At 38.5% G+C, this 13,036-nt stretch overlaps 1 protein-coding gene across 28 annotated transcripts in view; it reads left to right on the top strand.

The window, feature by feature from the left end:
• The window catches only part of ZBTB20 (zinc finger and BTB domain containing 20), a 770,585-nt gene that overhangs the window by 577,126 nt on the left and 180,423 nt on the right, over window positions 1-13,036 (top strand). Inside the window, exon 1 of one of the 28 annotated variants that reach the window (XM_046659201.1) lies at window positions 7,845-7,884. The exons of the other annotated variants lie outside the window; for them this stretch is intronic. The gene's annotated coding sequence lies outside the window, so the exon portion shown is untranslated. Of the gene's footprint in view, window positions 1-7,844; window positions 7,885-13,036 lie in introns of those variants that run through there. 28 annotated transcript variants of the gene reach the window in all.

The following is a 13,036-nucleotide window of genomic DNA, read 5'->3' as shown; positions in this document are numbered from 1 at the left end:
GAATGGTATTTGACACATAGTAGGCGTTCAATAAATATTTGTCGGATGAATAAACAGTAGGCATTCAGTCAATCCTATGTTGACTGACAGATTAATTGCTTCTTAGTGCACAAACTGCAGTAACATGATGAAGTTCTTATTCATTCATTCAACAAATTTATTTTGAGTTTTTCTTATATGCCACACATCCCAACATCCTAGAGCAGTGCTTAGCACATAGTAGGTACCCAATAACTATTTGATGAGTGAATGAGCCAGTTAGCATTCCGATATACTCAAAGATGGTTTATTTACTAAGTGTATTAGTTTGCTATGGCTACTGTAACAAAGTGTTGCAAACTAGGCGACTTAAACAGCAGCAATGTATTGTCTCACAGGCCAGGCACCCAAGACCAAAGCATTAGCGGGGTTGGTTGCTTCTGAGGGCTCTAGGAAGAAACTGTTCCACGCCTCTCCCAGCTTCTGGTGATTTGCTGGCAATCTTTGGTGTTTCTTGGCTTGTAGGAGGGGCACCAAACCATACAGTTTTGTAATTTTTCTCCAGCCTTGGACATGAACAGGTTCATTGGGCTCAAGGACTGGCTAGGTCCAGTTGAGAGCCATAGTTGAGGGAGTTGATGGAGCTCGTAGATGTCCTTAAAGTTAACAACCATGAGGGTCCAGGCTGGTAGAGAAGAAATTGGAGATTAATAGTCTGGGAGAAAAGAGAACTTCATAACTTTGCCATCGTTAGTACCATTATCACAGAATGCTGATCCTTAGGAAACAAATGTCACCTGTGTATGTAAAAGTAGAAGTAAGAACCTCCCATGGGGTAATGGTGGTAATTGACAAGAGGCAAACGTTTTTACTTTTTGCCTCAGATTCCGAAAGTATAGTAATGTTTCCCTCAAAGCATGCTCTTTTCTTTCTCTTATTTTAAGATCCTCTATTTATTCTGTTAGCGAGTCTCCAGAGCTGGCACCCTTCTTTTGGCACTCACTCTCTCTTTCTGTGTTTCTTCTTTCTCCTTGCTTCCTCCTGTCTTTAGACATTGAATGTTGTCATATGTCTCAGCATCCTTCCCCCACCCAGTGACCAAATAAAGTATTCCCATAAGCTTTGTACTGGAATTTTTTTCCAAAAAGACAGGGCTAAAAAGTTGGTGCTTGGTTAGAGAATACTTTTAGGTGCCTCACCGATGACATCACGCCACTAATCCCTCATGCTGTATGCACTCAGATGAACCTGGCTGTCTCTCTATGGTGTTCCTAAGGAGACACCTGCTCCTGTGGGCCCTGCCTCCATATGTCCGACTGGCAGAGTAACCAACCATGTTGTTCACTGTGAGATACCATGCTCTAGTTATCCTTTACTTGCTTGAGTGACTGTGATGAACATAATACACAGGATTTAGTAGTTTCCTAAACCCTGTGAGAATTTCTAAGTGCTTTCTCTTGATATTACCTATAAATAAGTTCAACAACTAATTTGGGGGAAATTTCAATAGACAACTCTAAAGAAGTTCCTTTTTTCCTGCAAATATAAGTTCTTATAAAATTCTGGGTTTTTTCCTACTCATGATTCTATTATAGCTCTTTCCAGCAAAGCTACAAACCAGCTGGTCTGGAGATTAATATGACCAGACATACCATGAATTTTTTAAATCTCAAAAGTCCCAGTTTCTAGTTCTTGGTCAATCAAATATAGGTTGTATTTTCTTGTATATATAAATGTAAGTATATTATCATAAGTCTTCTCTAAATTCTTTTTTTTTTTTTTTTTTGGTCTCACTGCTCCGCTAAAATTGTTCCTAAATTCTTCTTTGTCATAAAGAGGCAGAGGAAAGAACCTGAAGAAGGGAGGGAAAAAGGGTATGAAGTAATGGAAAGAGAAAGCACACTAGGGAGGAAGGGAAACCAATGAGGAGATGGAAAAAGGAATGATTTCCCTTTGCCCTAGCCCCTTCAGAGCACTTCTATATTTGGTTTTGATATTCCTCTCACCTAATGCCCCCAAATGACCCCTTCCTAGCAATTTGTTCTTCTAAAAATATTCCTTTCACTGCCAGAAAATGTCTCCTACCTACCCAACAAGTCGAAATCTCCTGCCCTAGCAGCTAACTATCCTCTCCAGCCTGCCAAGCCCCTTACCCACTGACTCTGCGGTCTTGGCCCCATTGCCATCTGTTCCTCCCTCCCCTTCCCCCGTGTTGGCATGGAGAGTGTTAATGGCTGACGTAAATCTGAAAGGAACTTAAGCAATAATTCGCTTTTAGTTTATTAACATTCAAAATACAAACAAGTAAGCTGCAAGTTGAATTCATTAATTCTTCCTCCACTATTTAGAAAGATGAAAACTGCATTTTTTAAAAAGAGATTGATTGATGTCAGGTACATATTCGTTCACTTCTGTTTATGCAAGATAATAAGAGTATTAACATGGAGGTAGAACAATGGTATTTATAATTCCATCACCACTGTTTACATAAGAAGGAAATATCTGAAAAGAAATGGAGAGAGAACATTTGCTGCTCTGTACATATATTAAATTCTTCCATTTTTGCTTATAAGGCCTATGAGGAAGAAAAAGTTTAACAAATTTAGCAGGAGTTAGTGTTCTTCATTCCATGTTCCCTGACATTGACCTAAGAAAGCTAAGTTCAGAGAAGAGTAAAGTGGTGGAGGGGTATGTCCTTATAAGGAGCATAGGGACCAGAGACATGTGCTCCATTAAATCCTCTCTGAGATTGAGATTATCTGAGTAATAGAGTTGTCTATTGAAATTCCCCCCAAATTAGTTGTTGAACTTATATATAGGTAATATCAAGAGAAAGCACTTAGAAATTCTCACAGGGTTTAGGAAACTACTAAATCCTGTGTGTTATGTTCATCACAGTCACTCAAGCAAGTAAAGGATAACTAGAGCATGGTATCTCACAGTGAACAACATGATTGGTGACTCTACCAGTCAGACCTATGGAGGCAGGGCCCACAGGAGCAGGTGTCTCCTTAGGAACACCATAGAGAGACAGCCAGGTTCATCTGAACGCATACGGCATGAAGGATGCACCTAACTTCTACTAGGCGCTGAAATGTTCTATCCTGGAGAGTAGTGAGTACTGTGTCTGGGAGACCTCTGGCTTGTAATTTGAGATATGCTTTCTAGGGGCTGAGGCCCCATTAATTGTTCCCCCCCAAAAAAGAACAAAGAAAACAATGGTGTCTTAAATAAGATTGTATGGACTCATTTCAAACACTTAAACAGTTCTGAGCAGACTTTTATAATATTTTCTTGGCTGTTTGAGAAAGAAAATGTAGTTGGTGGTGAAAGGGTTTCTTATCTAAATAGAAATTAGCTGAGTTGATAATATGGGCCACAAAGTGTCAGATCATTCATGAAGGCGTAATGGATGTCACAGGGCAGTTGAAAAGAGTAAATAAGGAGCAAGAAGAGAGGTTGTTATGTTTATGATAACTTACCGAAGTGGGCTAATAATCTGTCAGTGATAATGGAGATGTAAAAGCTCTCTAAAACATACACTAGAATGGAAGGTCCTTGAGAGCAGAAGTAGAGTCCAGTTAGCAGAGTAATTAATAATTGACTGTGAAGGCTGGCCCCATGGCCTAGTGGTTTAGTTTCGTGTGCACTCACTTCAGCGGCCCAGGTTCAGTTCCCACGCACAGACCTATACCACTTGTCAGCAGCCATGCTGTGGCAGCTACCCACATACAAAATAGACAAAGATTGGTGCAGATGTTAGCTCAGGGTGAATCTTCCTCAGCAAAAATAATAATAATAATAGACTCTGGAAAAGCATCTGTTAGGTTAATGAGTGAATACATGCCTCCATCTGGGCAGCGCTTTGCATGTTCTCCCTTATCTAACCAATTCTCAAGCGAAGCTCAGAAACTTTGTTAGGCTCAGTTGTAAATACAGGTGTCTCTCCAATGAGAGAGTTGAATTTTAAAAACAGCACAAAGACGCTCCCTGGTGGTGTAGTGGTTAGGATTAAAAAGGGCACAAAGTCACTAATTTTTATTGATTCATTCATTTGAATCCCCATTCACATTCCTATTCCTATCCACCCACCTAGGTAACCATATTCTATTGCCAGTTGGACCAATTTTGCATGAAAGTGATGGAAAATGAGGTCAGAGAGGTAGTGAAGGGTTGGGCTTCATAGGCCATGGTAAAGGCTTCAGAATCTGAAGCATCAGTGGGCCTGAAAAAGTCTGATGGGCAGGAGTCTAAATCACAGCACCCCTGTTGCAGGATGACCAGATGAAATAGTTTCAGCCAAAGGCTGGAGGCAGAGATGTAAGAGCTTGATTTAGGCTCTATGTCAAATAGAAAATTTTTGACCAGTGTAAATAAAAACAAACTGTGCATCATTGGACCCTCTTTTTTGCCTATGAACCAGTTTTACCCACCTAACAATGCTTCCCATTGGCAGCCATACTTATGAGAAGCATAGGAAGCAATAGAGAATGTGTTTTAGAACTTTCACAAGGTCTTCAGTTCCAAAGCTTGGAACTTAAGACACTTCAAACAAGAATTTTAAATATTAGATAGGTTTCCCGTTGTAGTGACTGTCCACTGTGCTAAGAATTATAGAATTCCTGGGCATTTAATAGTCTGTGCCTAAATCATTTTGCAGAGGAAAGTGAGGTGGAAAGTTCACACAAGGTGTGCATGCTGTATGCCAAAGTCTTACCAAAACGAGCCACACATACTTTTGACAATGAGAGAGATCTGATAGTTTGCCTAAGATGGGACATTCAGGAGAGGTCATTTTCTTGTCCATTATGTATAAATCTTTAAAACTCTGAAGTCATATACTAGCATAACTGAGGGAAATAGCCCAGAATTTTTCTTATCGTGTACCAGAGAAGACAGACTTAAGATCTGATGAGTCTTTAGATAGCTTCTAAAAGAACTAGAACTTGTCTGGCTCCATTCGTCTGGCCAAGATGTATTTCTGTGACTTATCTGTGGAGGTTTTATTCAGAACCTTACACTTACTGTCTAAATTAATGATATTCCTTTCTTTTGGCATGACCAAAACCACTCTACACTATGACATTATGTTAAAGATTTTTTATTTCAGCATGTGGGCATATACTGTAAAAGCTTTTACAATTTCATCATATTGACAAGCTAATTCCATTAAATCACCCACCATCATCATGCTTACTTTTTTCTCTTTTTTGAAAAGTTAGGAAACAGTGATCATCTTAGAGTTTTCAAGGCATTCACTTTGGCAAAAATAAATCTGGAAAAACGTGAGCCTATCTTTTGGAATGGAAAAAAAGACAAGTTATGCTATTCTTCTCATTGGCCCCTCTCTTGAAGCTGTTAAAAATAGGGAAGAAAACTGTGGGTCTTTTTTATTTTTCATGTAAAATGAGATTTTTAAAAAATTTTCTGGATATAGATCAAACTTCTCTATCTCAGTATTTATTATGTACTATTTGTTATTTAAAATAAAAACATCAATAAGTTGGATAAATAACATGAAAGAGTTTAATTCAAGTATTTTTAGCATTTCTGCCCCCTTGCATGAAATGTTATTTGGTGCTGTTTTAGGATCACACTGCTGTTTTGAATGAGAGCAGACATATCTCAGCTCTCCCGCCACCATGCTTTCCTCACTGAGAAGAAAAAAGTCATCTGATCATGCTACTGCTGGGTCATTTAAAGCATTGAGTGGATGTGTGAAATGAGAAAAAAAAATGCTCAGTGTGGGGTTAATTAGCTCTGTGGAGTTGTGGGTGGGTCGCTTCCTCAGGACCTAATCATGCAGGAGGAACCATGCACGTGCAGACTTATAAAATTAAGGGAAATCTGTGACCCCTCAGACTCTGGGGCATGAATTGATTGCCTTTGGAGACCAGAAAGGAACCCTTTGGTGCAGTGAGTACCTTGGGCTCCCTTGGTCAGCAATGAATGGACTTCCCTTGACGTGTCTGGTGCAGTCCACTGTCAGACACTGAAATGAATCTGCAGTTTGAGAAAACCCTGGCAAAATCTGGCACTTCTTGAAATTTCCCACTGCCGCCTCTTTTTAAAATCGTGTTTTGCTCAGTTTCTTTCAATGTGCCTTATTTTCTAGGTGTTATCTTGGAAACAACGTGATTTCTTCCTGAAAGTAGGGGTGAATCCTTTCTATTTTCATAATTGTGTTTCACAGCCTGCCACAGGTTCCCTGCCTGCTGGGATCAGCTCAGCCGTGGTTTGGCCTGAAGGATTCCCGCCAGGTTGTTTACAATCTAATCCTTTCGTGAAGTAGGAGGTGAGAGAGCAGACAGAAAACATTCTCGATTCCTAGATCATTAATAGGTGAATCCGAGAATTCAGATATTTACAAGGAAATTGCACAGGCAGGGTGTTCTAGGGCAGAAAGATATTGTGAAAAAGTCTCCTTGAGCATATGCTAACAAAGAGCCAGGAACCAATGGAAATTAACCATGAGGAAATCGCTAATGGAGAATATATTAGTAAAGTTTCAGGGCAAATCATTTATGTTTTCTTATGTTTCTGCCTAAATTACTCTTACATCAGTAGGAACAGCACTTCATAGAGTATATGGACAGAAAGCCCCAAAATGTTTATAACTTTTGATAGAAAAATTATATATATGATGTATGCATGTGTATGTGTACATCTTTATTTACAGGTAAACTATAAGCAACCTTGGCTTCTTGAGATGGGGAAGCAGGTGACCCCCTCAACAGTAAAACTGAAAAAGTTGAAGAGCCCAGAGTAGAATCCACTGCCACCACCACACACAATATGTAGTCACCAAATACCTCCCTCAGCACCTATGGAAAAACCAGAATTTGGATCTTGTGGAGACAGTTAAGAAAATGCAAATTCCCCTAAGAGGAAGTATTAAAGCAATTAAATTAATAAATTTGCAGATAACTGAGAGCAACTTGGGCAGGAGGAGGACAGAGAGCTGACTGAGAGTGTCCCCAAAGAGGCAGTCCGGGTCAGATTTGTTTCTTTTTCTTCAACTGGCTGGTGATGGGAATGTGGATCCGGAAATGAGAAGGGATGGAGGGATGCCAGGAGTAAGTTTTATGAATTCTAACAACCTACATTATCAGAGTATTGAACCACAGCTTTTCAAAGTTCAAGTTGTTGGTTAGCTTGACACTTTGCTGGGTTCATTCTTGATATTTGAAACAACATAAGCGATGGCTACATGCACCAACCATTATCCTAGTGAGGTTGTCAAAGTTAGCTTAATACTGACTTTATTTTCTGTAGCGATACTGAACAAAACGTTTCTTTTGAAAGGTCTTAGACCTCTATCCTCCCAACTCCTGTTCACAGTGATAATCAGCCTCAAGAAGTCATTAGTGAAGACCAGGACAATATCCTATAACAAGTCAGCTATGAAGAAATCGGCATGGTTTATCTCTTTGATTTGTGTTCTTATGAAAATAATGGGTTGCAAAACAAAACTACATTTCTCTCTCTCAACTGCTTTTTTTAACCGGATCTTTACAAGTTACATTGGGGCTGATTATTTTTTTTTTCCCTAACAAAGGTTGAATAACACTAAAAGGCTTTAGTAGCCAAAGTCCATCTTTAGAAATAGCTTTCTTCTATAATGTACTGCCAATTTCTTATGTGTGTGTATTTTGACCTTTCTGATTCCTCTGCTATGGGCTGCCTGTTGATTGGTACATGTTAGTGCTTTGCTTATAAGAGTTGGGCAATAGTTCAGTGATCCAATCCAAATCTGGGCCATAGATAGAATGGACTCATCTTCTATTTAAGAAATGTGGCAAACTGCTTTAAGTGAATTTGGTTCAGACAAGGTCACTGGAACTGTTCATCTAACCCAGTGTGCTGTATGTAATGGACACTTCTGCTGAGCTCCAAAGCTGCAAGGTAAATAGACAAGAAAGCCAGTAACTTGCCACCCCGTTAGAGCTTTTCCTGAGTCTGTTATTAGAGTTACATTCTGAATCATATGGGAACCGTTTTGGTCTTTTAAAAGGACTTGTTCACTGGTTCTTCTGATGTCTTTGGAGGTAGTCCTGGGAATAATAATAATGAGTTCTTATATTATTTTCTGGTCTTTTTTCTAACTTTTTTAAAATTGGAAATTGGGTTTATATGCATATTCATACAAGGTTTATGAAATATTCAGCTAAATTTCTTAGACGTGAAAGAATTAATTGTTAGAATGTTTTACTCTAGCTAATCATTATGTTAAAACTATAGTAGATTCAAGTACATTTTTCCTCAATTCTATTTGTGTCGTATGCACTTGGCAATTGAATCAATGTGTAAGCACTATATATACTATTTTGAATTTAGTAACTTACAGACTTCCTGTATTGCCTAATTCTCTTCAAACTGTAGAATGTATTTTACTCAATTCTGTTGTGATTCTGTACAATTTTTCGGGTCAACAGTTTACAGGATTCTGTAGTCATATAGAGCTAAACAAGACAAAAGGAGTTATTGAATTCATCCTCCTGAATGGAGGCAGAGCTGCATTTATTCCATCCAAAATAGATGAGGATCTTTCCTATTTTTAAATAGCCATGAAGATAGAAATTTCATAACTGCTCTTAGCAATCTATTTGGTTACTTACCTCTTGCACATTTAGGATGTTCATCTTTAAGCCTTAACTTAAATTCTTCACTGGGCGGTTTAATATCATTGTGCCCTAGAACAAAAATACTGATCATTATCCTCTTTATAACAACTCTTCTTGTAGTCAGAAAACTATGAAGATACACCTCAGCTCTTTCCTTCCTAAGCAAAATTATCCCAGTTTTTTTAAACATTTACTTTTGTTTTTATACCTTTTTCTGTCCAAGAGTGGCAAAGGGAACTATTTTTAAAAGCTCTGTCATATATGATGTCTCTGAGAAAGGCACTGCATATTTTAATTTCACTGTGCTGATGTGGAAATAGCCACAGCTTTTTCATTATATGCTGATGGACAGAGCATTTGTGTTCATTTAACCTTGAGGTTGAAACTTGTTCCCAAAAAAGTAACTGACTCATAGCATTGGCTAAACCCAAGAATAAAGAGCATCAGTTTTCCTAATCTTAAAGCTCATCTTGCCCCCACTCCTAAAAAGCACTAAAATTAACTTCTCCTTGACCTCTCTCTGGTGCTATTTATTTACTGATTTAACAACTTTTTTCTATCATCTTTGTCTCCTAAAATAGACAGACAGCATTTATTCAACAGACGTTGGAGTGTCATGCTTTGTTTAGGACATTATGCCAAGGCTTAGGAGACTCAAGTGTGAACTGTTAGCAAAGGCTGAGAGACAGAGATGTCCTGGGCATGTTCAGGGAGGAACAAATAGCCTATCACAGTATATAAGGAAGTAGTGGTGGGGGACAAAAAAAAAAAAATGAGAGAGGTGGACTGGGGCCAGATTGTGAAAGATCTTGTATGCTCTTAGGCAAATAGTTGGTGGTGACAAGGACAAAAGTAACATTTTCCAATCTATATTATGGAAAGGTCTTTCCAAATCTTTAAAATGCAGACTGAGCTCACGTTGTCCTCTTGGTTTAGTTTCTAACAGACCACAGGGTACAAGTACCTGCTTAATTTATATCTTTTGATACAAATTTTGTGTCATGATTTTCCCCTTTGTATTAAAAAAAAAAAAAAAAAACATTTGAGGGAACCATTTGAGTAAAGACAGCCTTCTGTTCACACTGATCTGGATGTTTCTTTCTCCTGCTGTGCCCATATTTATTCCAAAGCCCTCAGTACCACTAACATGTTACTTTCTGTGTTTATACACCGAGGAGTCTTGGGATGAATTTTCTCTATAATATGCACAATCTTTTTGTGCCAAATGATATTAATGGTAGGCTGTGAGCAGCATTATGACCAAGTGTCTCTAACTGATTGGACCATAGGATAACAATGTCAGACTTTTTCAGCATCCTCTAAAAGATATCAGTTTACTATAGTCAAAGGTCCTGGTACAGCAATCCATTTGGAATCCATCAAGCTAGAACTTTAGGAGTTTGAGATATGGAGAGAAAAGTTGCTTGGCATCAGATTGTAGAGTGATCTTGAATGGCATCACGCCGTAGAGTTGTCTATTTTAGGAGCTGTAAGAATTCATCCTAAATGTATCAGAGAAATTCAGTCCCTGACACTACTTCCCGCCCTGTCCTGCCACCCCTCCCAGCACTACAGCTTTTACTTCACTCTAATCTCTCAGGCCCTACACCTGGAAGAATCAGGAAAGCTCAGCAGGACTTGTATTGGGTGGGGTGGGGTATCAACTTGTATCTCAGCAATGTCTCAGGCTCAGAAACAGTCCCAGACCTAATTACTGAACTTTGGTCCTTGAATCCTCTCTTATTCTTGATCATTATTTCATCACCTAAATTCTGAAGGTAAATATCCTTCAGAGTTGTTATCAAAGCACCTTACAGAAAGGTAAGGCATCACTGTGATTTCTTTACTGTTCTTCTCAGGATGGATCCAAACAATGGATGGTCTTGAAAAACAGACCCCAAGATATGAATGACCATTTGTGGCATTTATAGTCTTCTTACGCCTGACCAAAAAGAATGAAAATCCTTCAAGAAACTTGTCTGCAGGAGACACCAAAGTACCTACTGGGAGATTGCACATGCTCTGTATGCTCATCTGAATAACCCTTACATCTAACTTTAACTTAAACGTTTTTTCTAGGTGGAAAACTGAGAATTAAAAACCTCCAAATTCAGGGTGCATGAGATGTCATTAAATCTAGCATAAAATTTCTTGAATCTGTCAGATAAAGGAAATCATGTATCCAGAGCAAAGAGGGACTATCAATTGACAGGAACCTATGAAGCTGGCACTTATTCTGAGAGATATACGAATCTGAAAATCCAATAGTGCCTCATCCTTTGAAAACACTAGAAGCCAGAAAGGTATTAAGAAAATCAATAAGGTAAAAATCTTCATCCTACGATTTGGAATGACTCCCACATAAGAATTAATTAACACAATACTTCTAGAACATTAAAAGGATGTTAAAATGTTATCTCTACCCATAAAAAACAAAAGTATAAACCCACCTAAGTTCTAGAGAGAGTAGTCAAAGAAAAAAGATTGGAAAGATAAAAGGCATGTCTAAGAGGTCATTTCCATCGTCTTGTCACACCATTTACCTTCTTCAGATAGAAGGATAAGTGTTGAACTTCAGTTCATCTGAATTCCTCAGTTCTGTCATCAATGCTGTGACACATTCTAATTTTCTGATTCATTTGTGATGAATAAGCTCTCCCTTTTCTATTCACAATGCTAAAAGTAACCATTTTTTGAGTGTTATGATTACTTATTTTCCATTTTTTATTGCACTATTATTTTCTCTTAACAAAGTTTGTCTCACTCTTTATCAGCCAGTGTGAGTCCCATGTGCAGAAAAGCCCTTGGACAGTCCCATTGCTCAGGCTTGGAGTTAGTCGAGAGGAATGAGAGACTGACGACCGGGATTCCGTTTTTAACCCAGCCAGATACCTCAGCTGGCAAGTGGCTCAGCTTCCACACCATAAAATGGGTATAATAATAGCTTTCCCCTACCACTGTGAAATATTTAGAATGCAAATCAAGCCAAACCTGTCTCCTTCCAAAGGAGAAGCTTAAACTAGCCTACAAAATTCTGAATGAGCCCACATTTCAAGGGGAAACATAAAGTGGGAAACACCTAGGGGCAGTGTAATTGAGTGGTTAAAAATATGCAGACTTTGGAATGGTACAGACTTATTCAGATCCCAGCAGCTATGTGATTTAGGGTAAGTTTCCCAATTTCTCAAATCTCCCTTTTTATTCTAGCAAATTGGAAGTAATGGTATTTACTCTTGTAGTCGAGATTAAATGATATACTGTTAATCTGCTTTTCCTTTACTCTAAGAATACACACAAATTTTGTATTCTAGTCCTCGATATATTCTTGTTTGTTTCACTAAACTGGCAGTTCCATGAGGACAAGAACAGAATCTGATTTATTTCTTCTATAACATCCAAGAAATAGTTATTGGATAAATGAATATATGTACAAATAAGAATTTGAATTACTTAGCCACAACGACAGCTAACCCTCCAAGGAGATAGCCAAGTCTTTATTAATTATTTTGTGGCTTTGTGTCTTTCCATTGCACTGCTCCACGTCCATGGGTGTAGCCATATTGAGAGTTAGGAAGCATTTACTTAGTAGGATGCTTGAAACCACGGAAGGCACTCGGTACATAGTAACTCTTATTACCATTTCTCTGCTCACTGCTCCTCTACCTAACTGTTCCTAAGGTTCTGTGGACTTTTGAAAAAAGAGACTATAAAGGAGCAGGAAGTTCAGAGTCAGGGAGGCCTTCAAAGGAGTCTGTGTGTCTCTAGCCACACACACTCACCCACGCAGAGCTCTATTTTCCATACATTTTATGTACTCCAGGCTTCAGTTTCTAGCGACTTGTTAAAACTTCCTAGAGGTCATGACCAGTGGGATTGAAAGGGCAATTTCTCTCCTCCCCACCAGGCCAAGGGGCACTAACCTGGAATTTGTGGTTGTCTTTCATGGAGTCTGGGAGCTCCTTGAAACTTGGGGTCTTTGAGGAGTTTCTGGGAGAAGGGATTCTAATAGAGATCTGATAACCTCAAAATATTGGAAACCATTGTCCTAGAACATTACATAAACTGAAATCAGAATTGATTAATCTTTCGGGTACAATTAATAATGCTGTTAGTTCCTTGGAGATTGATACTATATAATAATTTCCACTCAGAAATCACAACACTAAGATCAGATTGCACAAGTCACGCTCCTTCCCCTCTCTACTTTTGCCTCCCCCACCATGTTTTAAGGTCCTGAATTAGTTGGGCTTTACTGTTGTATAGTCTTTGCTTTGAACCTAGCATGCCTAATAAATATGTTTTTAATCTTATGCAAAACTATTATAGATAATTCTTTGCATTTCAGATGAAGACAACTTACAGGCATATAAGGTGAATATCACTTAGGCAGAAAGGGCACATATCAATAAAATAACAATTTGAACTGAACAAAA

This window comes from Equus quagga, chromosome 4 (genome assembly GCF_021613505.1).
Source record: "Equus quagga isolate Etosha38 chromosome 4, UCLA_HA_Equagga_1.0, whole genome shotgun sequence".
Taxonomy (NCBI): domain Eukaryota; kingdom Metazoa; phylum Chordata; class Mammalia; order Perissodactyla; family Equidae; genus Equus; species Equus quagga.
The sequence above is the reverse complement of the archived record's forward strand: the minus strand, read 5'-3'. Positions and strand labels throughout refer to the sequence as shown.